This window comes from Lepisosteus platostomus, chromosome 5, assembly GCF_059453375.1.
Source record: "Lepisosteus platostomus isolate fLepPlt1 chromosome 5, fLepPlt1.hap1, whole genome shotgun sequence".
Taxonomy (NCBI): Eukaryota; Metazoa; Chordata; class Actinopteri; order Semionotiformes; family Lepisosteidae; genus Lepisosteus; species Lepisosteus platostomus.
Genome location: NC_142615.1, coordinates 67158124 through 67183162, shown reverse-complemented (window position 1 = coordinate 67183162; position 25039 = coordinate 67158124). Strand labels below are relative to the sequence as shown.

General features: G+C 52.4%; 17 non-coding genes and 21 pseudogenes across 17 annotated transcripts; all 38 read left to right on the top strand.

The window, feature by feature from the left end:
• The first annotated feature begins 434 nt into the window (after window positions 1-434).
• Window positions 435-553, top strand: LOC148671716 (5S ribosomal RNA; annotated as a pseudogene).
• Window positions 554-1088: 535 nt separating this feature from the next.
• Window positions 1089-1207, top strand: LOC148671715 (5S ribosomal RNA; annotated as a pseudogene).
• A 537-nt stretch (window positions 1208-1744) lies between these two features.
• On the top strand, window positions 1745-1863 carry LOC148671714 (5S ribosomal RNA). Its single transcript, XR_015937986.1, has one exon. It is a non-coding gene; the product is annotated as a 5S ribosomal RNA (ribosomal RNA).
• Window positions 1864-2399: 536 nt separating this feature from the next.
• LOC148671713 (5S ribosomal RNA) lies at window positions 2400-2518 on the top strand (annotated as a pseudogene).
• A 537-nt stretch (window positions 2519-3055) lies between these two features.
• LOC148671712 (5S ribosomal RNA) lies at window positions 3056-3174 on the top strand (annotated as a pseudogene).
• Window positions 3175-3711: 537 nt separating this feature from the next.
• On the top strand, window positions 3712-3830 carry LOC148671711 (5S ribosomal RNA). The gene has a single exon (XR_015938533.1). It is a non-coding gene; the product is annotated as a 5S ribosomal RNA (ribosomal RNA).
• A 537-nt stretch (window positions 3831-4367) lies between these two features.
• LOC148671710 (5S ribosomal RNA) lies at window positions 4368-4486 on the top strand. Its single transcript, XR_015937985.1, has one exon. It is a non-coding gene; the product is annotated as a 5S ribosomal RNA (ribosomal RNA).
• Window positions 4487-5023: 537 nt separating this feature from the next.
• LOC148671709 (5S ribosomal RNA) lies at window positions 5024-5142 on the top strand. The gene has a single exon (XR_015937984.1). It is a non-coding gene; the product is annotated as a 5S ribosomal RNA (ribosomal RNA).
• A 537-nt stretch (window positions 5143-5679) lies between these two features.
• On the top strand, window positions 5680-5798 carry LOC148671708 (5S ribosomal RNA; annotated as a pseudogene).
• Window positions 5799-6335: 537 nt separating this feature from the next.
• Window positions 6336-6454, top strand: LOC148671707 (5S ribosomal RNA). Its single transcript, XR_015937983.1, has one exon. It is a non-coding gene; the product is annotated as a 5S ribosomal RNA (ribosomal RNA).
• A 537-nt stretch (window positions 6455-6991) lies between these two features.
• On the top strand, window positions 6992-7110 carry LOC148671706 (5S ribosomal RNA; annotated as a pseudogene).
• A 537-nt stretch (window positions 7111-7647) lies between these two features.
• On the top strand, window positions 7648-7766 carry LOC148671705 (5S ribosomal RNA; annotated as a pseudogene).
• Window positions 7767-8303: 537 nt separating this feature from the next.
• Window positions 8304-8422, top strand: LOC148671704 (5S ribosomal RNA). The gene has a single exon (XR_015937982.1). It is a non-coding gene; the product is annotated as a 5S ribosomal RNA (ribosomal RNA).
• A 537-nt stretch (window positions 8423-8959) lies between these two features.
• On the top strand, window positions 8960-9078 carry LOC148671703 (5S ribosomal RNA). The gene has a single exon (XR_015937981.1). It is a non-coding gene; the product is annotated as a 5S ribosomal RNA (ribosomal RNA).
• Window positions 9079-9615: 537 nt separating this feature from the next.
• Window positions 9616-9734, top strand: LOC148671702 (5S ribosomal RNA). Its single transcript, XR_015937980.1, has one exon. It is a non-coding gene; the product is annotated as a 5S ribosomal RNA (ribosomal RNA).
• A 537-nt stretch (window positions 9735-10271) lies between these two features.
• On the top strand, window positions 10272-10390 carry LOC148671701 (5S ribosomal RNA; annotated as a pseudogene).
• Window positions 10391-10927: 537 nt separating this feature from the next.
• LOC148671700 (5S ribosomal RNA) lies at window positions 10928-11046 on the top strand. Its single transcript, XR_015937978.1, has one exon. It is a non-coding gene; the product is annotated as a 5S ribosomal RNA (ribosomal RNA).
• A 541-nt stretch (window positions 11047-11587) lies between these two features.
• On the top strand, window positions 11588-11706 carry LOC148671699 (5S ribosomal RNA; annotated as a pseudogene).
• A 537-nt stretch (window positions 11707-12243) lies between these two features.
• LOC148671698 (5S ribosomal RNA) lies at window positions 12244-12362 on the top strand (annotated as a pseudogene).
• Window positions 12363-12899: 537 nt separating this feature from the next.
• LOC148671697 (5S ribosomal RNA) lies at window positions 12900-13018 on the top strand. Its single transcript, XR_015938774.1, has one exon. It is a non-coding gene; the product is annotated as a 5S ribosomal RNA (ribosomal RNA).
• A 537-nt stretch (window positions 13019-13555) lies between these two features.
• On the top strand, window positions 13556-13674 carry LOC148671696 (5S ribosomal RNA). Its single transcript, XR_015937977.1, has one exon. It is a non-coding gene; the product is annotated as a 5S ribosomal RNA (ribosomal RNA).
• Window positions 13675-14211: 537 nt separating this feature from the next.
• Window positions 14212-14330, top strand: LOC148671695 (5S ribosomal RNA; annotated as a pseudogene).
• Window positions 14331-14867: 537 nt separating this feature from the next.
• LOC148671694 (5S ribosomal RNA) lies at window positions 14868-14986 on the top strand. Its single transcript, XR_015939142.1, has one exon. It is a non-coding gene; the product is annotated as a 5S ribosomal RNA (ribosomal RNA).
• Window positions 14987-15523: 537 nt separating this feature from the next.
• LOC148671693 (5S ribosomal RNA) lies at window positions 15524-15642 on the top strand (annotated as a pseudogene).
• Window positions 15643-16180: 538 nt separating this feature from the next.
• On the top strand, window positions 16181-16299 carry LOC148671692 (5S ribosomal RNA; annotated as a pseudogene).
• Window positions 16300-16836: 537 nt separating this feature from the next.
• On the top strand, window positions 16837-16955 carry LOC148671691 (5S ribosomal RNA; annotated as a pseudogene).
• Window positions 16956-17492: 537 nt separating this feature from the next.
• LOC148671690 (5S ribosomal RNA) lies at window positions 17493-17611 on the top strand (annotated as a pseudogene).
• A 537-nt stretch (window positions 17612-18148) lies between these two features.
• Window positions 18149-18267, top strand: LOC148671689 (5S ribosomal RNA). The gene has a single exon (XR_015937976.1). It is a non-coding gene; the product is annotated as a 5S ribosomal RNA (ribosomal RNA).
• A 537-nt stretch (window positions 18268-18804) lies between these two features.
• Window positions 18805-18923, top strand: LOC148671688 (5S ribosomal RNA). Its single transcript, XR_015937975.1, has one exon. It is a non-coding gene; the product is annotated as a 5S ribosomal RNA (ribosomal RNA).
• A 537-nt stretch (window positions 18924-19460) lies between these two features.
• LOC148671687 (5S ribosomal RNA) lies at window positions 19461-19579 on the top strand (annotated as a pseudogene).
• A 537-nt stretch (window positions 19580-20116) lies between these two features.
• On the top strand, window positions 20117-20235 carry LOC148671686 (5S ribosomal RNA). The gene has a single exon (XR_015938847.1). It is a non-coding gene; the product is annotated as a 5S ribosomal RNA (ribosomal RNA).
• Window positions 20236-20772: 537 nt separating this feature from the next.
• Window positions 20773-20881, top strand: LOC148671685 (5S ribosomal RNA; annotated as a pseudogene).
• A 537-nt stretch (window positions 20882-21418) lies between these two features.
• LOC148671684 (5S ribosomal RNA) lies at window positions 21419-21537 on the top strand (annotated as a pseudogene).
• A 537-nt stretch (window positions 21538-22074) lies between these two features.
• Window positions 22075-22193, top strand: LOC148671683 (5S ribosomal RNA). Its single transcript, XR_015938870.1, has one exon. It is a non-coding gene; the product is annotated as a 5S ribosomal RNA (ribosomal RNA).
• Window positions 22194-22730: 537 nt separating this feature from the next.
• LOC148671682 (5S ribosomal RNA) lies at window positions 22731-22849 on the top strand (annotated as a pseudogene).
• Window positions 22850-23386: 537 nt separating this feature from the next.
• LOC148671681 (5S ribosomal RNA) lies at window positions 23387-23505 on the top strand. Its single transcript, XR_015938869.1, has one exon. It is a non-coding gene; the product is annotated as a 5S ribosomal RNA (ribosomal RNA).
• A 537-nt stretch (window positions 23506-24042) lies between these two features.
• LOC148671680 (5S ribosomal RNA) lies at window positions 24043-24161 on the top strand (annotated as a pseudogene).
• Window positions 24162-24698: 537 nt separating this feature from the next.
• Window positions 24699-24817, top strand: LOC148671679 (5S ribosomal RNA; annotated as a pseudogene).
• The last annotated feature ends 222 nt before the right edge of the window (window positions 24818-25039 follow it).

Here is a 25039-nt window from a genome sequence, read left to right as displayed (position 1 = left end):
CGGGTGCTTGTGTATTAGCGTGAGCGTTTTTTATTCTGATCAGGAACAGTTTTACAAGTCCGCAAAGGATCGAGGAAAGGTTTATCGCCAGCTGAAAAGAGACACAGCGCTTCGGCTGTGGAGACTTGTTCGGCTGGCGTTCGGAGGGTCGCGTTTTTCAGAATTGTATTGAGATCGTTTTCCACAGAGCTCAGATGTCAAAGCACAGCAGCAGCTCTCCACAGCGATCCTCTATAGCGCCCTTTCTCCCGCAGCTCCGTCCTCATTGGAAGGAAGCAAAAGTGAAAGGCTGAAGTGAAATAGAGCGGGGACGAAGGCAGTGAAGAGAGAGAACGTGGGAAGAAGAGAAAAACGCAAGGGAAAAAAAGCAGCGTCGTAAAAGAGGTGACGGAGCTGTCCTCTCAATAAGAAGGGTGCCAGCGAGCCTTGCTCTCGCTTACGGCCACAGCCCCTTGAGCACGCCTGATCTCGTCTGATCTCGGAAGCTAAACAGGGATGGGCCTGGTTAGTACTTGGATGGGAGACCACCTGGGAATACCAGGTGCTGTAAGCTCTTAAGCGCAGGAGGCGCCCTATCCCCGCTCGCTCGCTCATTCCCCTGTTCACACGTGCAGTGCGCCTTGTCCGTCTGTTTATTTGTCAGCTTTGGCGAGACGCGGGTGCTTGTGTTTTAGCGTGAGCATTTTTTATTCTGATCATGAACATTTTTACAAGTCCGCAAAGGATCGAGGAAAGGTTTATCGCCAGCTGAAAAGAGACACAGCGCTTCGGCTGTGGAGACTTGTTCGGCTGGCGTTCGGAGAGTCGCGTTTTTCAGAATTGTATTGAGATCGTTTTCCACAGAGCTCAGATGTCAAAGCACAGCAGCAGCTCTCCACAGCGATCCTCTATAGCGCCCTTTCTCCCGCAGCTCCGTCCTCATTGGAAGGAAGCAAGAGTGAAAGGCTGAAGTGAAATAGAGCGGGGACGAAGGCAGTGAAGAGAGAACGTGGGAAGAAGAGAAAAACGCAAGGGAAAAAAAGCAGCGTCGTAAAAGAGGTGACGGAGCTGTCCTCTCAATAAGAAGGGTGCCAGCGAGCCTTGCTCTCGCTTACGGCCACACCCCCTTGAGCACGCCTGATCTCGTCTGATCTCGGAAGCTAAACAGGGATGGGCCTGGTTAGTACTTGGATTGGAGACCGCCTGGGAATACCAGGTGCTGTAAGCTTTTAAGCGCAGGAGGCGCCCTATCCCCGCTCGCTCGCTCATTCCCCTGTTCACACGTGCAGTGCGGCTTGTCCGTCTGTTTATTTGTCAGCTTTGGCGAGACACGGGTGCTTGTGTATTAGCGTGAGCGTTTTTTATTCTGATCAGGAACAGTTTAACAAGTCCGCAAAGGATCGAGGAAAGGTTTATCGCCAGCTGAAAAGAGACACAGCGCTTCGGCTGTGGAGACTTGTTCGGCTGGCGTTCGGAGAGTCGCGTTTTTCAGAATTGTATTGAGATCGTTTTCCACAGAGCTCAGATGTCAAAGCACAGCAGCAGCTCTCCACAGCGATCCTCTATAGCGCCCTTTCTCCCGCAGCTCCGTCCTCATTGGAAGGAAGCAAGAGTGAAAGGCTGAAGTGAAATAGAGCGGGGATGAAGGCAGTGAAGAGAGAGAACGTGGGAAGAAGAGAAAAACGCAAAGGAAAAAAAGCAGCGTCGTAAAAGACGTGACGGAGCTGTCCTCTCAATAAGAAGGGTGCCTGCGAGCCTTGCGCTCGCTTACGGCCACACCCCCTTGAGCACGCCTGATCTCGTCTGATCTCGGAAGCTAAACAGGGATGGGCCTGGTTAGTACTTGGATGGGAGACCGCCTGGGAATACCAGGTGCTGTAAGCTTTTAAGCGCAGGAGGCGCCCTATCCCTGCTCGCTCGCTCATTCCCCTGTTCACACGTGCAGTGCGGCTTGTCCGTCTCTTTATTTGTCAGCTTTGGCGAGACACGGGTGCTTGTATATTAGCGTGAGCGTTTTTTTTCTGATCAGGAACAGTTTTACAAGTCCGCAAAGGATCGAGGAAAGGTTTATCGCCAGCTGAAAAGAGACACAGCGCTTCGGCTGTGGAGACTTGTTCGGCTGGCGTTCGGAGAGTCGCGTTTTTCAGAATTGTATTGAGATCGTTTTCCACAGAGCTCAGATGTCAAAGCACAGCAGCAGCTCTCCACAGCGATCCTCTATAGCGCCCTTTCTCCCGCAGCTCCGTCCTCATTGGAAGGAAGCAAGAGTGAAAGGCTGAAGTGAAATAGAGCGGGGACGAAGGCAGTGAAGAGAGAGAACGTGGGAAGAAGAGAAAAACGCAAGGGAAAAAAAGCAGCGTCGTAAAAGAGGTGACGGAGCTGTCCTCTCAATAAGAAGGGTGCCAGCGAGCGTTGCTCTCGCTTATGGCCACACCCCCTTGAGCACGCCTGATCTCGTCTGATTTCGGAAGCTAAACAGGGATGGGCATGGTTAGTACTTGGATGAGAGACCGCCTGGGAATACCAGGTGCTGTAAGCTTTTAAGCGCAGGAGGCGCCCTATCCCCGCTCGCTCGCTCATTCCCCTGTTCACACGTGCAGTGCGGCTTGTCCGTCTGTTTATTTGTCAGCTTTGGTGAGACACGGGTGCTTGTGTATTAGCGTGAGCGTTTTTTATTCTGATCAGGAACAGTTTTACAAGTCCGCAAAGGATCGAGGAAAGGTTTATCGCCAGCTGAAAAGAGACACAGCGCTTCGGCTGTGGAGACTTGTTCGGCTGGCGTTCGGAGAGTCGCGTTTTTCAGAATTGTATTGAGATCGTTTTCCACAGAGCTCAGATGTCAAAGCACAGCAGCAGCTCTCCACAGCGATCCTCTATAGCGCCCTTTCTCCCGCAGCTCCGTCCTCATTGGAAGGAAGCAAAAGTGAAAGGCTGAAGTGAAATAGAGCGGGGACGAAGGCAGTGAAGAGAGAGAACGTGGGAAGAAGAGAAAAACGCAAGGGAAAAAAAGCAGCGTCGTAAAAGAGGTGACGGAGCTGTCCTCTCAATAAGAAGGGTGCCAGCGAGCCTTGCTCTCCCTTATGGCCACACCCCCTTGAGCACACCTGATCTTGTCTGATCTCGGAAGCTAAACAGGGATGGGCTTGGTTAGTACTTGGATGGGAGACCGCCTGGGAATACCAGGTGCTGTGAGCTTTTAAGCGCAGGAGGCGCTCTATCCCCGCTCGCTCGCTCATTCCCCTGTTCACACGTGCAGTGCGGCTTGTCCGTCTGTTTATTTGTCAGCTTTGGTGAGACACGGGTGCTTGTGTATTAGCGTGAGCGTTTTTTATTCTGATCAGGAACAGTTTTACAAGTCCGCAAAGGATCGAGGAAAGGTTTATCGCCAGCTGAAAAGAGACACAGCGCTTCGGCTGTGGAGACTTGTTCGGCTGGCGTTCGGAGAGTCGCGTTTTTTAGAATTGTATTGAGATCGTTTTCCACAGAGCTCAGATGTCAAAGCACAGCAGCAGCTCTCCACAGCGATCCTCTATAGCGCCCTTTCTCCCGCAGCTCCGTCCTCATTGGAAGGAAGCAAAAGTGAAAGGCTGAAGTGAAATAGAGCGGGGACGAAGGCAGTGAAGAGAGAGAACGTGGGAAGAAGAGAAAAACGCAAGGGAAAAAAAGCAGCGTCGTAAAAGAGGTGACGGAGCTGTCCTCTCAATAAGAAGGGTGCCAGCGAGCCTTGCTCTCGCTTACGGCCACACCCCCTTGAGCATGCCTGATCTCGTCTGATCTCGGAAGCTAAACAGGGATGGGCCTGGTTAGTACTTGGATGGGAGACCGCCTGGGAATACCAGGTGCTGTAAGCTTTTAAGCGCAGGAGGCGCCCTATCCCTGCTCGCTCGCTCATTCCCCTGTTCACACGTGCAGTGCGGCTTGTCCGTCTGTTTATTTGTCAGCTTTGGCGAGTCACGGGTGCTTGTGTATTAGCGTGAGCTTTTTTTATTCTGATCAGGAACAGTTTTACAAGTCAGCAAAGGATCGAGGAAAGGTTTATCGCCAGCTGAAAAGAGACACAGCGCTTCGGCTGTGGAGACTTGTTCGGCTGGCGTTCGGAGAGTCGCGTTTTTCAGAATTGTATTGAGATCGTTTTCCACAGAGCTCAGATGTCAAAGCACAGCAGCAGCTCTCCACAGCGATTTTCTATAGCGCCCTTTCTCCCGCAGCTCCGTCCTCATTGGAAGGAAGCAAGAGTGAAAGGCTGAAGTGAAATAGAGCGGGGACGAAGGCAGTGAAGAGAGAGAACGTGGGAAGAAGAGAAAAACGCAAGGGAAAAAAAGCAGCGTCGTAAAAGAGGTGACGGAGCTGTCCTCTCAATAAGAAGGGTGCCAGCGAGCCTTGCTCTCGCTTACGGCCACACCCCCTTGAGCACGCCTGATCTCGTCTGATCTCGGAAGCTAAACAGGGATGGGCCTGGTTAGTACTTGGATGGGAGACCGCCTGGGAATACCAGGTGCTGTAAGCTTTTAAGCGCAGGAGGCTCCCTATCCCCGCTCGCTCGCTCATTCCCCTGTTCACACGTGCAGTGCGGCTTGTCCGTCTGTTTATTTGTCAGCTTTGGCGAGACACGGGTGCTTGTGTATTAGAGTGAGCGTTTTTTATTCTGATCAGGAACAGTTTAACAAGTCCGCAAAGGATCGAGGAAAGGTTTATCGCCAGCTGAAAAGAGACACAGCGCTTCGGCTGTGGAGACTTGTTCGGCTGGCGTTCGGAGAGTCGCGTTTTTCAGAATTGTATTGAGATCGTTTTCCACAGAGCTCAGATGTCAAAGCACAGCAGCAGCTCTCCACAGCGATCCTCTATAGCGCCCTTTCTCCCGCAGCTCCGTCCTCATTGGAAGGAAGCAAGAGTGAAAGGCTGAAGTGAAATAGAGCGGGGACGAAGGCAGTGAAGAGAGAGAACGTGGGAAGAAGAGAAAAACGCAAGGGTTAAAAAGCAGCGTCGTAAAAGAGGTGACGGAGCTGTCCTCTCAATAAGAAGGGTGCCAGCGAGCCTTACTCTCGCTTACGGCCACACCCCCTTGAGCACGCCTGATCTCGTCTGATCTCGGAAGCTAAACAGGGATGGGCCTGGTTAGTACTTGGATGGGAGACCGCCTGGGAATACCAGGTGCTGTAAGCTTTTAAGCGCAGGAGGCGCCCTATCCCCGCTCGCTCGCTCATTCCCCTGTTCACACGTGCAGTGCGGCTTGTCCGTCTCTTTATTTGTCAGCTTTGGCGAGACACGGGTGCTTGTGTATTAGCGTGAGCGTTTTTTATTCTGATCAGGAACAGTTTTACAAGTCCGCAAAGGATCGAGGAAAGGTTTATCGCCAGCTGAAAAGAGACACAGCGCTTCGGCTGTGGAGACTTGTTCGGCTGGCGTTCGGAGAGTCGCGTTTTTCAGAATTGTATTGAGATCGTTTTCCACAGAGCTCAGATGTCAAAGCACAGCAGCAGCTCTCCACAGCGATCCTCTATAGCGCCCTTTCTCCCGCAGCTCCGTCCTCATTGGAAGGAAGCAAGAGTGAAAGGCTGAAGTGAAATAGAGCGGGGACGAAGGCAGTGAAGAGAGAGAACGTGGGAAGAAGAGAAAAACGCAAGGGAAAATGAGCAGCGTCGTAAAAGAGGTGACGGAGCTGTCCTCTCAATAAGAAGGGTGCCAGCGAGCCTTGCTCTTGCTTACGGCCACACCCCCTTGAGCACGCCTGATCTCGTCTGATCTCGGAAGCTAAACAGGGATGGGCCTGGTTAGTACGTGGAGGGGAGACCACCTGGGAATACCAGGTGCTGTAAGCTTTTAAGCGCAGGAGGCGCCCTATCCCCGCTCGCTCGCTCATTCCCCTGTTCACACGTGCAGTGCGGCTTGTCCGTCTGTTTATTTGTCAGCTTTGGCAAGACACGGGTGCTTGTGTATTAGCGTGAGCGTTTTTTATTCTGATCATGAACAGTTTAACAAGTCCGCAAAGGATCGAGGAAAGGTTTATCGCCAGCTGAAAAGAGACACAGCGCTTCGGCTGTGGAGACTTGTTCGGCTGGCGTTCGGAGAGTCGCGTTTTTCAGAATTGTATTGAGATCGTTTTCCACAGAGCTCAGATGTCAAAGCACAGCAGCAGCTCTCCACAGCGATCCTCTATAGCGCCCTTTCTCCCGCAGCTCCGTCCTCATTGGAAGGAAGCAAGAGTGAAAGGCTGAAGTGAAATAGAGCGGGGACGAAGGCAGTGAAGAGAGAGAACGTGGGAAGAAGAGAAAAACGCAAGAGAAAAAAAGCAGCGTCGTAAAAGAGGTGACGGAGCTGTCCTCTCAATAAGAAGGGTGCCAGCGAGCCTTGCTCTCGCTTACGGCCACACCCCCTTGAGCACGCCTGATCTCGTCTGATCTCGGAAGCTAAACAGGGATGGGCCTGGTTAGTACTTGGATGGGAGACCGCCTGGGAATACCAGGTGCTGTAAGCTTTTAAGCGCAGGAGGCGCCCTATCCCCGCTCGCTCGCTCACTCCCCTGTTCACACGAGCAGTGCGGCTTGTCCGTCTGTTTATTTGTCAGCTTTGGCGAGACACGGGTGCTTGTGTATTAGCGTGAGCGTTTTTTATTCTGATCAGGAACAGTTTTACAAGTCCGCAAAGGATCGAGGAAAGGTTTATCGCCAGCTGAAAAGAGACACAGCGCTTCGGCTGTGGAGACTTGTTCGGCTGGCGTTCGGAGAGTCGCGTTTTTCAGAATTGTATTGAGATCGTTTTCCACAGAGCTCAGATGTCAAAGCACAGCAGCAGCTCTCCACAGCGATCCTCTATAGCGCCCTTTCTCCCGCAGCTCCGTCCTCATTGGAAGGAAGCAAGAGTGAAAGGCTGAAGTGAAATAGAGCGGGGACGAAGGCAGTGAAGAGAGAGAAAGTGGGAAGAAGAGAAAAACACAAGGGAAAAAAAGCAGCATCGTAAAAGAGGTGACGGAGCTGTCCTCTCAATAAGAAGGGTGCCAGCGAGCCTTGCTCTCGCTTACGGCCACACCCCCTTGAGCACGCCTGATCTCGTCTGATCTAGGAAGCTAAACAGGGATGGGCCTGGTTAGTACTTGGATGGGAGACCGCCTGGGAATACCAGATGCTGTAAGCTTTTAAGCGCAGGAGGCACCCTATCCCCGCTCGCTCGCTCATTCCCCTGTTCACACGTGCAGTGCGGCTTGTCCGTCTGTTTATTTGTCAGCTTTGGCGAGACACGGGTGCTTGTGTATTAGCGTGAGCGTTTTTTATTCTGATCAGGAACAGTTTTACAAGTCCGCAAAGGATCGAGGAAAGGTTTATCGCCAGCTGAAAAGAGACACAGCGCTTCGGCTGTGGAGACTTGTTCGGCTGGCGTTCGGAGAGTCGCGTTTTTCAGAATTGTATTGAGATCGTTTTCCACAGAGCTCAGATGTCAAAGCACAGCAGCAGCTCTCCACAGCGATCCTCTATAGCGCCCTTTCTCCCGCAGCTCCGTCCTCATTGGAAGGAAGCAAGAGTGAAAGGCTGAAGTGAAATAGAGCGGGGACGAAGGCAGTGAAGAGAGAGAACGTGGGAAGAAGAGAAAAACGCAAGGGAAAAAAAGCAGCGTCGTAAAAGAGGTGACGGAGCTGTCCTCTCAATAAGAAGGGTGCCAGCGAGCCTTGCTCTCGCTTACGGCCACACCCCCTTGACCACGCCTGATCTCATCTGATCTTGAAAGCTAAACAGGGATGGGCCTGGTTAGTACTTGGATGGGAGACCGCCTGGGAATACCAGGTGCTGTAAGCTTTTATGCGCAGGAGGCGCCCTATCCCCGCTCGCTCGCTCATTCCCCTGTTCACACGTGCAGTGCGGCTTGTCCGTCTGTTTATTTCTCAGCTTTGGCGAGACACGGGTGCTTGTGTATTAGCGTGAGCGTTTTTTATTCTGATCAGGAACAGTTTTACAAGTCCGCAAAGGATCGAGGAAAGGTTTATCGCCAACTGAAAAGAGACACAGCGCTTCGGCTGTGGAGACTTGTTCGGCTGGCGTTCGGAGAGTCGCGTTTTTCAGAATTGTATTGAGATCGTTTTCCACAGAGCTCAGATGTCAAAGCACAGCAGCAGCTCTCCACAGCGATCCTCTATAGCGCCCTTTCTCCCGCAGCTCCGTCCTCATTGGAAGGAAGCAAGAGTGAAAGGCTGAAGTGAAATAGAGCAGGGACGAAGGCAGTGAAGAGAGAGAACGTGGGAAGAAGAGAAAAACGCAAGGGAAAAAGAGCAGCGTCGAAAAAGAGGTGACGGAGCTGTCCTCTCAATAAGAAGGGTGCCAGCGAACCTTGCTCTCGCTTACGGCCACACCCCCTTGAGCACGCCTGATCTCGTCTGATCTCGGAAGCTAAACAGGGATGGGCCTGGTTAGTACTTGGATGGGAGACCGCCTGGGAATACCAGGTGCTGTAAGCTTTTAAGCGCAGGAGGCGCCCTATCCCCGCTCGCTCGCTCATTCCCCTGTTCACACGTGCAGTGCGGCTTGTCCGTCTCTTTATTTGTCAGCTTTGGCGAGACACGGGTGCTTGTGTATTAGCGTGAGCGTTTTTTATTCTGATCAGGAACAGTTTTACAAGTCCGCAAAGGATCGAGGAAAGGTTTATCGCCAGCTGAAAAGAGACACAGCGCTTCGGCTGTGGAGACTTGTTCGGCTGGCGTTCGGAGAGTCGCGTTTCTCAGAATTGTATTGAGATCGTTTTCCTCAGAGCTCAGATGTCAAAGCACAGCAGCAGCTCTCCACAGCGATCCTCTATAGCGCCCTTTCTCCCGCAGCTCCGTCCTCATTGGAAGGAAGCAAGAGTGAAAGGCTGAAGTGAAATAGAGCGGGGACGAAGGCAGTGAAGAGAGAGAACGTGGGAAGAAGAGAAAAACGCAAGGGAAAAAAAGCAGCGTCGTAAAAGAGGTGACGGAGCTGTCCTCTCAATAAGAAGGGTGCCAGCGAGCCTTGCTCTCGCTTACGGCCACACCCCCTTGAGCACGCCTGATCTCGTCTGATCTCGGAAGCTAAACAGGGATGGGCCTGGTTAGTACTTGGATGGGAGACCGCCTGGGAATACCAGGTGCTGTAAGCTTTTTAGCGCAGGAGGCGCCCTATCCCCGCTCGCTCGCTCATTCCCCTGTTCATACGTGCAGTGCGGCTTGTCCGTCTGTTTATTTGTCAGCTTTGGCGAGACACGGGTGCTTGTGTATTAGCGTGAGCGTTTTTTATTCTGATCAGGAACAGTTTAACAAGTCCGCAAAGGATCGAGGAAAGGTTTATCGCCAGCTGAAAAGAGACACAGCGCTTCGGCTGTGGAGACTTGTTCGGCTGGCGTTCGGAGAGTCGCGTTTTTCAGAATTGTATTGAGATCGTTTTCCACAGAGCTCAGATGTCAAAGCACAGCAGCAGCTCTCCACAGCGATCCTCTATAGCGCCCTTTCTCCCGCAGCTCCGTCCTCATTGGAAGGAAGCAAGAGTGAAAGGCTGAAGTGAAATAGAGCGGGGACGAAGGCAGTGAAGAGAGAGAACGTGGGAAGAAGAGAAAAACGCAAGGGAAAAAAAGCAGCGTCGTAAAAGAGGTGACGGAGCTGTCCTCTCAATAAGAAGGGTGCCAGCGAGCCTTGCTCTCGCTTACGGCCACACCCCCTTGAGCACGCCTGATCTCGTCTGATCTCGGAAGCTAAACAGGGATGGGCCTGGTTAGTACTTGGATGGGAGACCGCCTGGGAATACCAGGTGCTGTAAGCTTTTAAGCGCAGGAGGCGCCCTATCCCCGCTCGCTCGCTCATTCCCCTGTTCACACGTGCAGTGCGGCTTGTCCGTCTGTTTATTTGTCAGCTTTGGCGAGACACGGGTGCTTGTGTATTAGCGTGAGCGTTTTTTATTCTGATCAGGAACAGTTTTACAAGTCCGCAAAGGATCGAGGAAAGGATTATCGCCAGCTGAAAAGAGACACAGCGCTTCGGCTGTGGAGACTTGTTCGGCTGGCGTTCGGAGAGTCGCGTTTTTCAGAATTGTATTGAGATCGTTTTCCACAGAGCTCAGATGTCAAAGCACAGCAGCAGCTCTCCACAGCGATCCTCTATAGCGCCCTTTCTCCCGCAGCTCCGTCCTCATTGGAAGGAAGCAAGAGTGAAAGGCTGAAGTGAAATAGAGCGGGGACGAAGGCAGTGAAGAGAGAGAACGTGGGAAGAAGAGAAAAACGCAAGGGAAAAAAAGCAGCGTCGTAAAAGAGGTGACGGAGCTGTCCTCTCAATAAGAAGGGTGCCAGCGAGCCTTGCTCTCGCTTACGGCCACACCCCTTTGAGCACGCCTGATCTTGTCTGATCTCGGAAGCTAAACAGGGATGGGCCTGGTTAGTACTTGGATGGGAGACCGCCTGGGAATACCAGGTGCTGTAAGCTTTTAAGCGCAGGAGGCGCCCTATCCCCGCTCGCTCGCTCATTCCCCTGTTCACACGTGCAGTGCGGCTTGTCCGTCTGTTTATTTGTCAGCTTTGGCGAGACACGGGTGCTTGTGTATTAGCGTGAGCGTTTTTTATTCTGATCAGGAACAGTTTTACAAGTCCGCAAAGGATCGAGGAAAGGTTTATCGCCAGCTGAAAAGAGACACAGCGCTTCGGCTGTGGAGACTTGTTCGGCTGGCGTTCGGAGAGTCGCGTTTTTCAGAATTGTATTGAGATCGTTTACCACAGAGCTCAGATGTCAAAGCACAGCAGCAGCTCTCCACAGCGATCCTCTATAGCGCCCTTTCTCCCGCAGCTCCGTCCTCATTGGAAGGAAGCAAGAGTGAAAGGCTGAAGTGAAATAGAGCGGGGACGAAGGCAGTGAAGAGAGAGAACGTGGGAAGAAGAGAAAAACGCAAGGGAAAAAAAGCAGCGTCGTAAAAGAGGTGACGGAGCTGTCCTCTCAATAAGAAGGGTGCCAGCGAGCTTTGCTCTCGCTTACGGCCACACCCCCTTGAGCACGCCTGATCTCGTCTGATCTCGGAAGCTAAACAGGGATGGGCCTGGTTAGTACTTGGATGGGAGACCGCCTGGGAATACCAGGTGCTGTAAGCTTTTAAGCGCAGGAGGCGCCCTATCCCCGCTCGCTCGCTCGCTCATTCCCCTGTTCACACGTGCAGTGCGGCTTGTCCGTCTGTTTATTTGTCAGCTTTGGCGAGACACGGGTGCTTGTGTATTAGCGTGAGCGTTTTTTATTCTGATCAGGAACAGTTTAACAAGTCCGCAAAGAATCGAGGGAAGGTTTATCGCCAGCTGAATAGAGACACAGCGCTTCGGCTGTGGAGACTTGTTCGGCTGGCGTTCGGAGAGTCGCATTTTTCAGAATTGTATTGAGATCGTTTTCCACAGAGCTCAGATGTCAAAGCACAGCAGCAGCTCTCCACAGCGATCCTCTATAGCGCCCTTTCTCCCGCAGCTCCGTCCTCATTGGAAGGAAGCAAGAGTGAAAGGCTGAAGTGAAATAGAGCGGGGACGAAGGCAGTGAAGAGAGAGAACGTGGGAAGAAGAGAAAAACGCAAGGGAAAAAAAGCAGCGTCGTAAAAGAGGTGACGGAGCTGTCCTCTCAATAAGAAGGGTGCCAGCGACCCTTGCTCTCGCTTACGGCCACACCCTCTTGAGCACGCCTGATCTCGTCTGATCTCGGAAGCTAAACAGGGATGGGCCTGGTTAGTACTTGGATGGGAGACCGCCTGGGAATACCAGGTGCTGTAAACTTTTAAGCGCAGGAGGCGCCCTATCCCCGCTCGCTCGCTCATTCCCCTGTTCACACGTGCAGTGCGGCTTGTCCGTCTGTTTATTTGTCAGCTTTGGCGAGACACGGGTGCTTGTGTATTAGCGTGAGCGTTTTTTATTCTGATCAGGAACAGTTTAACAAGTCCGCAAAGAATCGAGGGAAGGTTTATCGCCAGCTGAATAGAGACACAGCGCTTCGGCTGTGGAGACTTGTTCGGCTGGCGTTCGGAGAGTCGCGTTTTTCAGAATTGTATTGAGATCGTTTTCCACAGAGCTCAGATTTCAAAGCACAGCAGCAGCTCTCCACAGCGATCCTCTATAGCGCCCTTTCTCCCGCAGCTCCGTCCTCATTGGAAGGAAGCAAGAGTGAAAGGCTGAAGTGAAATAGAGCGGGGACGAAGGCAGTGAAGAGAGAGAACGTGGGAAGAAGAGAAAAACGCAAGGGAAAAAAAGCAGCGTCGTAAAAGAGGTGACGGAGCTGTCCTCTCAATAAGAAGGGTGCCAGCGAGCCTTGCTCTCGCTTACGGCCACACCCCCTTGAGCACGCCTGATCTCGTCTGATCTCGGAAGCTAAACAGGGATGGGCCTGGTTAGTACTTGGATGGGAGACCGCCTGGGAATACCAGGTGCTGCAAGCTTTTAAGCGCAGGAGGCGCCCTATCCCCGCTCGCTCGCTCATTCCCCTGTTCACACGTGCAGTGCGGCTTGTCCATCTGTTTATTTGTCAGCTTTGGCGAGACACGGGTGCTTGTGTATTAGCGTGAGCGTTTTTTATTCTGATCAGGAACAGTTTTACAAGTCCGCAAAGGATCGAGGAAAGGTTTATCGCCAGCTGAAAAGAGACACAGCGCTTCGGCTGTGGAGACTTGTTCGGCTGGCGTTCGGAGAGTCGCGTTTTTCAGAATTGTATTGAGATCGTTTTCCACAGAGCTCAGATGTCAAAGCACAGCAGCAGCTCTCCACAGCGATCCTCTATAGCGCCCTTTCTCCCGCAGCTCCGTCCTCATTGGAAGGAAGCAAGAGTGAAAGGCTGAAGTGAAATAGAGCGGGGACGAAGGCAGTGAAGAGAGAGAACGTGGGAAGAAGAGAACAACGCAAGGGAAAAAAAGCAGCGTCGTAAAAGAGGTGACGGAGCTGTCCTCTCAATAAGAAGGGTGCCAGAGAGCCTTGCTCTCGCTTACGGCCACACCCCCTTGAGCACACCTGATCTCGTCTGATCTCGGAAGCTAAACAGGGATGGGCCTGGTTAGTACTTGGATGGGAGACCGCCTGGGAATACCAGGTGCTGTAAGCTTTTAAGCGCAGGAGGCGCCCTATCCCCGCTCGCTCGCTCATTCCCCTGTTCACACGTGCAGTGCGGCTTGTCCGTCTGTTTATTTGTCAGCTTTGGCGAGACACGGGTGCTTGTGTATTAGCGTGAGCGTTTTTTATTCTGATCAGGAACAGTTTTACAAGTCCGCAAAGGATCGAAGAAAGGTTTATCGCCAGCTGAAAAGAGACACAGCGCTTCGGCTGTGGAGACTTGTTCGGCTGGCGTTCGGAGAGTCGCGTTTTTCAGAATTGTATTGAGATCGTTTTCCACAGAACTCAGATGTCAAAGCACAGCAGCAGCTCTCCACAGCGATCCTCTATAGCGCCCTTTCTCCCGCAGCTCCGTCCTCATTGGAAGGAAGCAAGAGTGAAAGGCTGAAGTGAAATAGAGCGGGGACGAAGGCAGTGAAGAGAGAGAACGTGGGAAGAAGAGAAAAACGCAAGGGAAAAAAAGCAGCGTCGTAAAAGAGGTGACGGAGCTGTCCTCTCAATAAGAAGGGTGCCAGCGAGCCTTGCTCTCGCTTACGGCCACACCCCCTTGAGCACGCCTGATCTCGTCTGATCTCGGAAGCTAAACAGGGATGGGCCTGGTTAGTACTTGGATGGGAGACCGCCTGGGAATACCAGGTGCTGTAAGCTTTTAAGCGCAGGAGGCGCCCTATCCCCGCTCGCTCGCTCATTCCCCTGTTCACACGTGCAGTGCGGCTTGTCCGTCTGTTTATTTGTCAGCTTTGGCGAGACACGGGTGCTTGTGTATTAGCGTGAGCGTTTTTTATTCTGATCAGGAACAGTTTTACAAGTCCGCAAAGGATCGAGGAAAGGTTTATCGCCAGCTGAAAAGAGACACAGCGCTTCGGCTGTGGAGACTTGTTCAGCTGGCGTTCGGAGAGTCGCGTTTTTCAGAATTGTATTGAGATCGTTTTCCACAGAGCTCAGATGTCAAAGCACAGCAGCAGCTCTCCACAGCGATCCTCTATAGCGCCCTTTCTCCCGCAGCTCCGTCCTCATTGGAAGGAAGCAAGAGTGAAAGGCTGAAGTGAAATAGAGCGGGGACGAAGGCAGTGAAGAGAGAGAACGTGGGAAGAAGAGAAAAACGCAAGGGAAAAAAAGCAGCGTCGTAAAAGAGGTGACGGAGCTGTCCTCTCAATAAGAAGGGTGCCAGCGAGCCTTGCTCTCGCTTACGGCCACACCCCCTTGAGCACGCCTGATCTCGTCTGATCTCGGAAGCTCAACAGGGATGGGCCTGGTTAGTACTTGGATGGGAGACCGCCTGGGAATACCAGGTGCTGTAAGCTTTTAAGCGCAGGAGGCGCCCTATCCCCGCTCGCTCGCTCATTCCCCTGTTCACACGTGCAGTGCGGCTTGTCCGTCTGTTTATTTGTCAGCTTTGGCGAGACACGGGTGCTTGTGTATTAGCGTGAGCGTTTTTTATTCTGATCAGGAACAGTTTTACAAGTCCGCAAAGGATCGAGGAAAGGTTTATCGCCAGCTGAAAAGAGACACAGCGCTTCGGCTGTGGAGACTTGTTCGGCTGGCGTTCGGAGAGCCGCGTTTTTCAGAATTGTATTGAGATCGTTTTCCACAGAGCTCAGATGTCAAAGCACAGCAGCAGCTCTCCACAGCGATCCTCTATAGCGCCCTTTCTCCCGCAGCTCCGTCCTCATTGGAAGGAAGCAAGAGTGAAAGGCTGAAGTGAAATAGAGCGGGGACGAAGGCAGTGAAGAGAGAGAACGTGGGAAGAAGAGAAAAACGCAAGGGAAAAAAAGCAGCGTCGTAAAAGAGGTGACGGAGCTGTCCTCTCAATAAGAAGGGTGCCAGCGAGCCTTGCTCTAGCTTACGGCCACACCCCCTTGAGCACGCCTGATCTCATCTGATCTCGGAAGCTAAACAGGGATGGGCCTGGTTAGTACTTGGATGGGAGACCGCCTGGGAATACCAGGTGCTGTAAGCTTTTAAGCGCAGGAGGCGCCCTATCCCCGCTCGCTCGCTCATTCCCCTGTTCACACGTGCAGTGCGGCTTGTCCGTCTGTTTATTTGTCAGCTTTGGCGAGACACGGGTGCTTGTGTATTAGCGTGAGCGTTTTTTATTCTGATCAGGAACAGTTTTACAAGTCCGCAAAGGATCGAGGAAAGGTTTATCGCCAGCTGAAAAGAGACACAGCGCTTCGGCTGTGGAGACTTGTTCGGCTGGCGTTCGGAGAGTCGCGTTTTTCAGAATTGTATTGAGATCGTTTTCCACAGAGCTCAGATGTCAAAGCACAGCAGCAGCTCTCCACAGCGATCCTCTATAGCGCCCTTTCTCCCGCAGCTCCATCCTCATTGGAAGGAAGCAAGTGTGAAAGGCTGAAGTGAAATAGAGCGGGGACGAAGGCAGTGAAGAGAGAGAACGTGGGAAGAAGAGAAAAACGCAAGGGAAAAAAAGCAGCGTCGTAAAAGAGGTGACGGAGCTGTCCTCTCAATAAGAAGGGTGCCAGCGAGCCCTGCTCGCGCTTACGGCCACACCCCCTTGAGCATGCCTGATCTCGTTTGATCTCGGAAGCTAAACAGGGATGGGCCTGGTTAGTACTTGGATGGGAGACCGCCTGGGAATACCAGGTGCTGTAAGCTTTTAAGCGCAGGAGGCGCCCTATCCCCTGCTCGCTCGCTCATTCCCCTGTTCACACGTGCAGTGCGGCTTGTCCGTCTGTTTATTTGTCAGCTTTGGCGAGACACGGGTGCTTGTGTATTAGCGTGAGCGTTTTTTATTCTGATCATGAACAGTTTAACAAGTCCGCAAAGGATCGAGGAAAAGTTTATCGCCAGCTGAAAAGAGACACAGCGCTTCGGCTGTGGAGACTTGTTCGGCTGGCGTTCGGAGAGTTGCGTTTTTCAGAATTGTATTGAGATCGTTTTCCACAGAGCTCAGATGTCAAAGCACAGCAGCAGCTCTCCACAGCGATCCTCTATAGCGCCCTTTCTCCCGCAGCTCCGTCCTCATTGGAAGGAAGCAAGAGTGAAAGGCTGAAGTGAAATAGAGCGGGGACGAAGGCAGTGAAGAGAGAGAACGTGGGAAGAAGAGAAAAACGCAAGGGAAAAGGAGCAGCGTCGTAAAAGAGGTGACGGAGCTGTCCTCTCAATAAGAAGGGTGCCAGCGAGCCTTGCTCTCGCTTATGGCCACACTCCCTTGAGCATCCCTGATCTCGTTTGATCTCGGAAGCTAAACAGGGATGGGCCTGGTTAGTACTTGGATGGGAGACCGCCTGGGAATACCAGGTGCTGTAACCTTTTAAGCGCAGGAGGCGCCCTATCCCCGCTCGCTCGCTCATTCCCCTGTTCACACGTGCAGTGCGGCTTGTCCGTCTGTTTATTTGTCAGCTTTGGCGAGACACGGGTGCTTGTGTATTAGCGTGAGCGTTTTTTATTCTGATCAGGAACAGTTTTACAAGTCCGCAAAGGATCGAGGAAAGGTTTATCGCCAGCTGAAAAGAGACACAGCGCTTCGGCTGTGGAGACTTGTTCGGCTGGCGTTCGGAGAGTCGCGTTTTTCAGAATTGTATTGAGATCGTTTTCCACAGAGCTCAGATGTCAAAGCACAGCAGCAGCTCTCCACAGCGATCCTCTATAGCGCCCTTCCTCCCGCAGCTCCGTCCTCATTGGAAGGAAGCAAGAGTGAAAGGCTGAAGTGAAATAGAGCGGGGACGAAGGCAGTGAAGAGAGAGAACGTGGGAAGAAGAGAAAAACGCAAGGGAAAAAAAGCAGCGTCGTAAAAGAGGTGACGGAGCTGTCCTCTCAATAAGAAGGGTGCCAGCGAGCCTTGCTCTCCCTTATGGCCACACCCCCTTGAGCACACCTGATCTCGTCTGATCTCGGAAGCTAAACAGGGATGGGCTTGGTTAGTACTTGGATGGGAGACCGCCTGGGAATACCAGGTGCTGTGAGCTTTTAAGCGCAGGAGGCGCTCTATCCCCGCTCGCTCGCTCATTCCCCTGTTCACACGTGCAGTGCGGCTTGTCCGTCTGTTTATTTGTCAGCTTTGGTGAGACACGGGTGCTTGTGTATTAGCGTGAGCGTTTTTTATTCTGATCAGGAACAGTTTTACAAGTCCGCAAAGGATCGAGGAAAGGTTTATCGCCAGCTGAAAAGAGACACAGCGCTTCGGCTGTGGAGACTTGTTCGGCTGGCGTTCGGAGAGTCGCGTTTTTTAGAATTGTATTGAGATCGTTTTCCACAGAGCTCAGATGTCAAAGCACAGCAGCAGCTCTCCACAGCGATCCTCTATAGCGCCCTTTCTCCCGCAGCTCCGTCCTCATTGGAAGGAAGCAAGAGTGAAAGGCTGAAGTGAAATAGAGCGGGGACGAAGGCAGTGAAGAGAGAGAACGTGGGAAGAAGAGAAAAACGCAAGGGAAAAAGAGCAGCGTCATAAAAGAGGTGACGGAGCTGTCCTCTCAATAAGAAGGGTGCCAGCGAGCCTTGCTCTCGCTTACGGCCACACCCCCTTGAGCACGCCTGATCTCGTCTGATCTCGGAAGCTAAACAGGGATGGGCCTGGTTAGTACTTGGATGGGAGACCGCCTGGGAATACCAGGTGCTGTTAGCTTTTAAGCGCAGGAGGCGCCCTATCCCCGCTCGCTCGCTCATTCCCCTGTTCACACGTGCAGTGCGGCTTGTCTGTCTGTTTATTTGTCAGCTTTGGCGAGACACGGGTGCTTGTGTATTAGCGTGAGCGTTTTTTATTCTGATCAGGAACAGTTTTACAAGTCCGCAAAGGATCGAAGAAAGGTTTATCGCCAGCTGAAAAGAGACACAGCGCTTCGGCTGTGGAGACATGTTCGGCTGGCGTTCGGAGAGTCGCGTTTTTCAGAATTGTATTGAGATCGTTTTCCACAGAGCTCAGATGTCAAAGCACAGCAGCAGCTCTCCACAGCGATCCTCTATAGCGCCCTTTCTCCCGCAGCTCCGTCCTCATTGGAAGGAAGCAAGAGTGAAAGGCTGAAGTGAAATAGAGCGGGGACGAAGGCAGTGAAGAGAGAGAACGTGGGAAGAAGAGAAAAACGCAAGGGAAAAAAAGCAGCGTCGTAAAAGAGGTGACGGAGCTGTCCTCTCAATAAGAAGGGTGCCAGCGAGCTTTGGTCTAGCTTACGGCCACACCCCCTTGAGCACGCCTGATCTCGTCTGATCTCGGAAGCTAAACAGGGATGGGCCTGGTTAGTACTTGGATGGGAGACCGCCTGGGAATACCAGGTGCTGTAAGCTTTTAAGCGCAGGAGGCGCCCTATCCCCGCTCGCTCGCTCATTCCCCTGTTCACACGTGCAGTGCGGCTTGTCCGTCTGTTTATTTGTCAGCTTTGGCGAGACACGGGTGCTTGTGTATTAGCGTGAGCGTTTTTTATTCTGATCAGGAACAGTTTTACAAGTCCGCAAAGGATCGAGGAAAGGTTTATCGCCAGCTGAAAAGAGACACAGCGCTTCGGCTGTGGAGACTTGTTCGGCTGGCGTTCGGAGAGTCGCGTTTTTCAGAATTGTATTGAGATCGTTTTCCACAGAGCTCAGATGTCAAAGCACAGCAGCAGCTCTCCACAGCGATCCTCTATAGTGCCCTATCTCCCGCAGCTCCGTCCTCATTGGAAGGAAGCAAGAGTGAAAGGCTGAAGTGAAATAGAGCGGGGACGAAGGCAGTGAAGAGAGAGAACGTGGGAAGAAGAGAAAAACGCAAGGGAAAAAGAGCAGCGTCGTAAAAGAGGTGACGGAGCTGTCCTCTCAATAAGAAGGGTGCCAGCGAGCCTTGCCCTCGCTTACGGCCACACCCCCTTGAGCACGCCTGATCTCGTCTGATCTCGGAAGCTAAACAGGGATGGGCCTGGTTAGTACTTGGATGGGAGACCGCCTGGGAATACCAGGTGCTGTAAGCTTTTAAGCGCGGGAGGCGCCCTATCCCCGCTCGCTCGCTCATTCCCCTGTTCACACGTGCAGTGCGGCTTGTCCGTCTGTTTATTTGTCAGCTTTGGCGAGACACGGGTGCTTGTGTATTAGCGTGAGCGTTTTTTATTCTGATCAGGAACAGTTTTACATGTCCGCAAAGGATCGAGGAAAGGTTTATCGCCAGCTGAAAAGAGACACAGCGCTTCGGCTGTGGAGACTTGTTCGGCTGGCGTTCGGAGAGTCGCGTTTTTCAGAATTGTATTGAGATCGTTTTCCACAGAGCTCAGATGTCAAAGCACAGCAGCAGCTCTCCACAGCGATCCTCTATAGCGCCCTTTCTCCCGCAGCTCCGTCCTCATTGGAAGGAAGCAAGAGTGAAAGGCTGAAGTGAAATAGAGCGGGGACGAAGGCAGTGAAGAGAGAAAACGTGGGAAGAAGAGAAAAACGCAAGGGAAAAAAAGCAGCGTCGTAAAAGAGGTGACGGAGCTGTCCTCTCAATAAGAAGGGTGCCAGCGAGCCTTGGTGTCGCTTACGGCCACACCCCCTTGAGCACGCCTGATCTCGTCTGATCTCGCAAGCTAAACAGGGATGGGCCTGGTTAGTACTTGGATGGGAGACCGCCTGGGAATACCAGGTGCTGTTAGCTTTTAAGCGCAGGAGGCGCCCTATCCCCGCTCGCTCGCTCATTCCCCTGTTCACACGTGCAGTGCGGCTTGTCCGTCTGTTTATTTGTCAGCTTTGGCGAGACACGGGTGCTTGTGTATTAGCGTGAGCGTTTTTTATTCTGATCAGGAACAGTTTTACAAGTCCGCAAAGGATCGAAGAAAGGTTTATCGCCAGCTGAAAAGAGACACAGCGCTTCGGCTGTGGAGACTTGTTCGGCTGGCGTTCGGAGAGTCGCGTTTTTCAGAATTGTATTGAGATCGTTTTCCACAGAGCTCAGATGTCAAAGCACAGCAGCAGCTCTCCACAGCGATCCTCTATAGCGCCCTTTCTCCCGCAGCTCCGTCCTCTTTGGAAGGAAGCAAGAGTGAAAGGCTGAAGTGAAATAGAGCGGGGACGAAGGCAGTGAAGAGAGAGAACGTGGGAAGAAGAGAAAAACGCAAGGGAAAAAAAGCAGCGTCGTAAAAGAGGTGACGGAGCTGTCCTCTCAATAAGAAGGGTGCCAGCGAGCCTTGCTCTCGCTTACGGCCACACCACCTTGAGCACGCCTGATCTCGTCTGATCTCGGAAGCTAAACAGGGATGGGCCTGGTTAGTACTTGGATGGGAGACCGCCTGGGAATACCAGGTGCTGTAAGCTTTTAAGCGCAGGTGGCGCCCTATCCCCGCTCGCTCGCTCATTCCCCTGTTCACACGTGCAGTGCGGCTTGTCCGTCTCTTTATTTGTCAGCTTTGGCGAGACACGGGTGCTTGTGTATTAGCGTGAGCGTTTTTTATTCTGATCAGGAACAGTTTTACAAGTCCGCAAAGGATCGAGGAAAGGTTTATCGCCAGCTGAAAAGAGACACAGCGCTTCGGCTGTGGAGACTTGTTCGGCTGGCGTTCGGAGAGTCGCGTTTTTCAGAATTGTATTGAGATCGTTTTCCACAGAGCTCAGATGTCAAAGCACAGCAGCAGCTCTCCACAGCGATCCTCTATAGCGCCCTTTCTCCCGCAGCTCCGTCCTCATTGGAAGGAAGCAAGAGTGAAAGGCTGAAGTGAAATAGAGCGGGGACGAAGGCAGTGAAGAGAGAGAACGTGGGAAGAAGAGAAAAACGCAAGGGAAAAAAAGCAGCGTCGTAAAAGAGGTGACGGAGCTGTCCTCTCAATAAGAAGGGTGCCAGCGTGCCTTGCTCTCGCTTATGGCCACACCCCCTTGAGCACGCCTGATCTCGGAAGCTAAACAGGGATGGGCTTGGTTAGTACTTGGATGAGAGACCGCCTGGGAGTACCAGGTGCTGTAAGCTTTTAAGCGCAGGAGGCGCCCTATCCCCGCTCGCTCTCTCATTCCCCTGTTCACACGTGCAGTGCGGCTTGTCCGTCTGTTTATTTGTCAGCTTTGGTGAGACACGGGTGCTTGTGTATTAGCGTGAGCGTTTTTTATTCTGATCAGGAACAGTTTTACAAGTCCGCAAAGGATCGAGGAAAGGTTTATCGCCAGCTGAAAAGAGACACAGCGCTTCGGCTGTGGAGACTTGTTCGGCTGGCGTTCGGAGAGTCGCGTTTTTCAGAATTGTATTGAGATCGTTTTCCACAGAGCTCAGATGTCAAAGCACAGCAGCAGCTCTCCACAGCGATCCTCTATAGCGCCCTTTCTCCCGCAGCTCCGTCCTCATTGGAAGAAAGCAAGAGTGAAAGGCTGAAGTGAAATAGAGCGGGGACGAAGGCAGTGAAGAGAGAGAACGTGGGAAGAAGAGAAAAACGCAAGGGAAAAAAAGCAGCGTCGTAAAAGAGGTGACGGAGCCGTCCTCTCAATAAGAAGGGTGCCAGCGAGCCTTGCTCTCGCTTATGGCCACACCCCCTTGAGCACGCCTGATCTTGTCTGATCGCGGAAGCTAAACAGGGATGGGCCTGGTTAGTACTTGGATGGGAAACCGCCTGGGAATACCAGGTGCTGTAAGCTTTTAAGCGCAGGAGGCGCCCTATCCCCGCTCGCTCGCTCATTCCCCTGTTCACACGTGCAGTGCGGCTTGTCCGTCTGTTTATTTGTCAGCTTTGGCGAGACACGGGTGCTTGTGTATTAGCGTGAGCGTTTTTTATTCTGATCAGGAACAGTTTTACAAGTCCGCAAAGGATCGAGGAAAGGTTTATCGCCAGCTGAAAAGAGACACAGCGCTTCGGCTGCGGAGACTTGTTCGGCTGGCGTTCGGAGAGTCGCGTTTTTCAGAATTGTATTGAGATCGTTTTCCACAGAGCTCAGATGTCAAAGCACAGCAGCAGCTCTCCACAGCGATCCTCTATAGCGCCCTTTCTCCCGCAGCTCCGTCCTCATTGGAAGGAAGCAAGAGTGAAAGGCTGAAGTGAAATAGAGCGGGGACGAAGGCAGTGAAGAGAGAGAACGTGGGAAGAAGAGAAAAACGCAAGGGAAAAAAAGCAGCGTCGTAAAAGAGGTGACAGAGCTGTCCTCTCAATAAGAAGGGTGCCAGCGAGCCTTGCTCTCGCTTACGGCCACACCCCCTTGAGCACGCCTGATCTCGTCTGATCTCGGAAGCTAAACAAGGATGGGCCTGGTTAGTACTTGGATGGGAGACCGCCTGGGAATACCAGGTGCTGTAAGCTTTTAAGCGCAGGAGGCGCCCTATCCCCGCTCGCTCATTCATTCCCCTGTTCACACGTGCAGTGCGGCTTGTCCGTTTGTTTATTTGTCAGCTTTGGCGAGACACGGGTGCTTGTGTATTAGCGTGAGCGTTTTTTATTCTGATCAGGAACAGTTTTACAAGTCCGCAAAGGATCGAGGAAAGGTTTATCGCCAGCTGAAAAGAGACACAGCGCTTCGGCTGCGGAGACTTGTTCGGCTGGCGTTCGGAGAGTCGCGTTTTTCAGAATTGTATTGAGATCGTTTTCCACAGAGCTCAGATGTCAAAGCACAGCAGCAGCTCTCCACAGCGATCCTAAATAGCGCCCTTTCTCCCGCTGCTCCGTCCTCATTGGAAGGAAGCAAGAGTGAAAGGCTGAAGTGAAATAGAGCGGGGACGAAGGCGGTGAAGAGAGAGAACGTGGGAAGAAGAGAAAAACGCAAGGGAAAAAAAGCAGCGTCGTAAAAGAGGTGACGGAGCTGTCCTCTCAATAAGAAGGGTGCCAGCGAGCCTTGCTCTCGCTTACGGCCACACCCCCTTGAGCACGCCTGATCTCGTCTGATCTCGGAAACTAAACAGGAATGGGCCTGGTTAGAACTCGGATAGGAGACCGCCTGGGAATACCAGGTGCTGTAAGCTTTTAAGCGCAGGAGGCGCCCTATCCCCGCTCGCTCGCTCATTCCCCTGTTCACACGTGCAGTGCGGCTTGTCCGTCTGTTTTTTTGTCAGCTTTGGCGAGACACGGGTGCTTGTGTATTAGCGTGAGCGTTTTTTATTCTGATCAGGAACAGTTTTACAAGTCCGCAAAGGATCGAGGAAAGGTTTATCGCCAGCTGAAAAGAGACACAGCGCTTCGGCTGCGGAGACTTGTTCGGCTGGCGTTCGGAGAGTCGCGTTTTTCAGAATTGTATTGAGATCGTTTTCCACAGAGCTCAGATGTCAAAGCACAGCAGCAGCTCTCCACAGCGATCCTCTATAGCGCCCTTTCTCCCGCAGCTCCGTCCTCATTGGAAGGAAGCAAGAGTGAAAGGCTGAAGTGAAATAGAGCGGGGACGAAGGCGGTGAAGAGAGAGAACGTGGGAAGAAGAGAAAAACGCAAGGGAAAAAAAGCAGCGTCGTAAAAGAGGTGACGGAGCTGTCCTCTCAATAAGAAGGGTGCCAGCGAGCCTTGCTCTCGCTTACGGCCACACCCCCTTGAGCACGCCTGATCTCGTCTGATCTCGGAAGCTAAACAAGGATGGGCCTGGTTAGTACTTGGATGGGAGACCGCCTGGGAATACCAGGTGCTGTAAGCTTTTAAGCGCAGGAGGCGCCCTATCCCCGCTCGCTCGCTCATTCCCCTGTTCACACGTGCAGTGCGGCTTGTCCGTCTGTTTATTTGTCAGCTTTGGCGAGACACGGGTGCTTGTGTATTAGCGTGAGCGTTTTTTATTCTGATCAGGAACAGTTTTACAAGTCCGCAAAGGATCGAGGAAAGGTTTATCGCCAGCTGAAAAGAGACACAGCGCTTCGGCTGCGGAGACTTGTTCGGCTGGCGTTCGGAGAGTCGCGTTTTTCAGAATTGTATTGAGATCGTTTTCCACAGAGCTCAGATGTCAAAGCACAGCAGCAGCTCTCCACAGCGATCCTCTATAGCGCCCTTTCTCCCGCAGCTCCGTCCTCATTGGAAGGAAGCAAGAGTGAAAGGCTGAAGTGAAATAGAGCGGGGACGAAGGCAGTGAAGAGAGAGAACGTGGGAAGAAGAGAAAAACGCAAGGGAAAAAAAGCAGCGTCGTAAAAGAGGTGACGGAGCCGTCCTCTCAATAAGAAGGGTGCCAGCGAGCCTTGCTCTCGCTTACGGCCACACCCCCTTGAGCACGCCTGATCTCGTCTGATCGCGGAAGCTAAACAGGGATGGGCCTGGTTAGTACTTGGATGGGAGACCGCCTGGGAATACCAGGTGCTGTAAGCTTTTAAGCGCAGGAGGCGCCCTATCCCCGCTCGCTCGCTCATTCCCCTGTTCACACGTGCAGTGCGGCTTGTCCGTCTGTTTATTTGTCAGCTTTGGCGAGACACGGGTGCTTGTGTATTAGCGTGAGCGTTTTTTATTCTGATCAGGAACAGTTTTACAAGTCCGCAAAGGATCGAGGAAAGGTTTATCGCCAGCTGAAAAGAGACACAGCGCTTCGGCTGCGGAGACTTGTTCGGCTGGCGTTCGGAGAGTCGCGTTTTTCAGAATTGTATTGAGATCGTTTTCCACAGAGCTCAGATGTCAAAGCACAGCAGCAGCTCTCCACAGCGATCCTCTATAGCGCCCTTTCTCCCGCAGCTCCGTCCTCATTGGAAGGAAGCAAGAGTGAAAGGCTGAAGTGAAATAGAGCGGGGACGAAGGCAGTGAAGAGAGAGAACGTGGGAAGAAGAGAAAAACGCAAGGGAAAAAAAGCAGCGTCGTAAAAGAGGTGACGGAGCCGTCCTCTCAATAAGAAGGGTGCCAGCGAGCCTTGCTCTCGCTTACGGCCACACCCCCTTGAGCACGCCTGATCTCGTCTGATCGCGGAAGCTAAACAGGGATGGGCCTGGTTAGTACTTGGATGGGAGACCGCCTGGGAATACCAGGTGCTGTAAGCTTTTAAGCGCAGGAGGCGCCCTATCCCCGCTCGCTCGCTCATTCCCCTGTTCACACGTGCAGTGCGGCTTGTCCGTCTGTTTATTTGTCAGCTTTGGCGAGACACGGGTGCTTGTGTATTAGCGTGAGCGTTTTTTATTCTGATCAGGAACAGTTTTACAAGTCCGCAAAGGATCGAGGAAAGGTTTATCGCCAGCTGAAAAGAGACACAGCGCTTCGGCTGC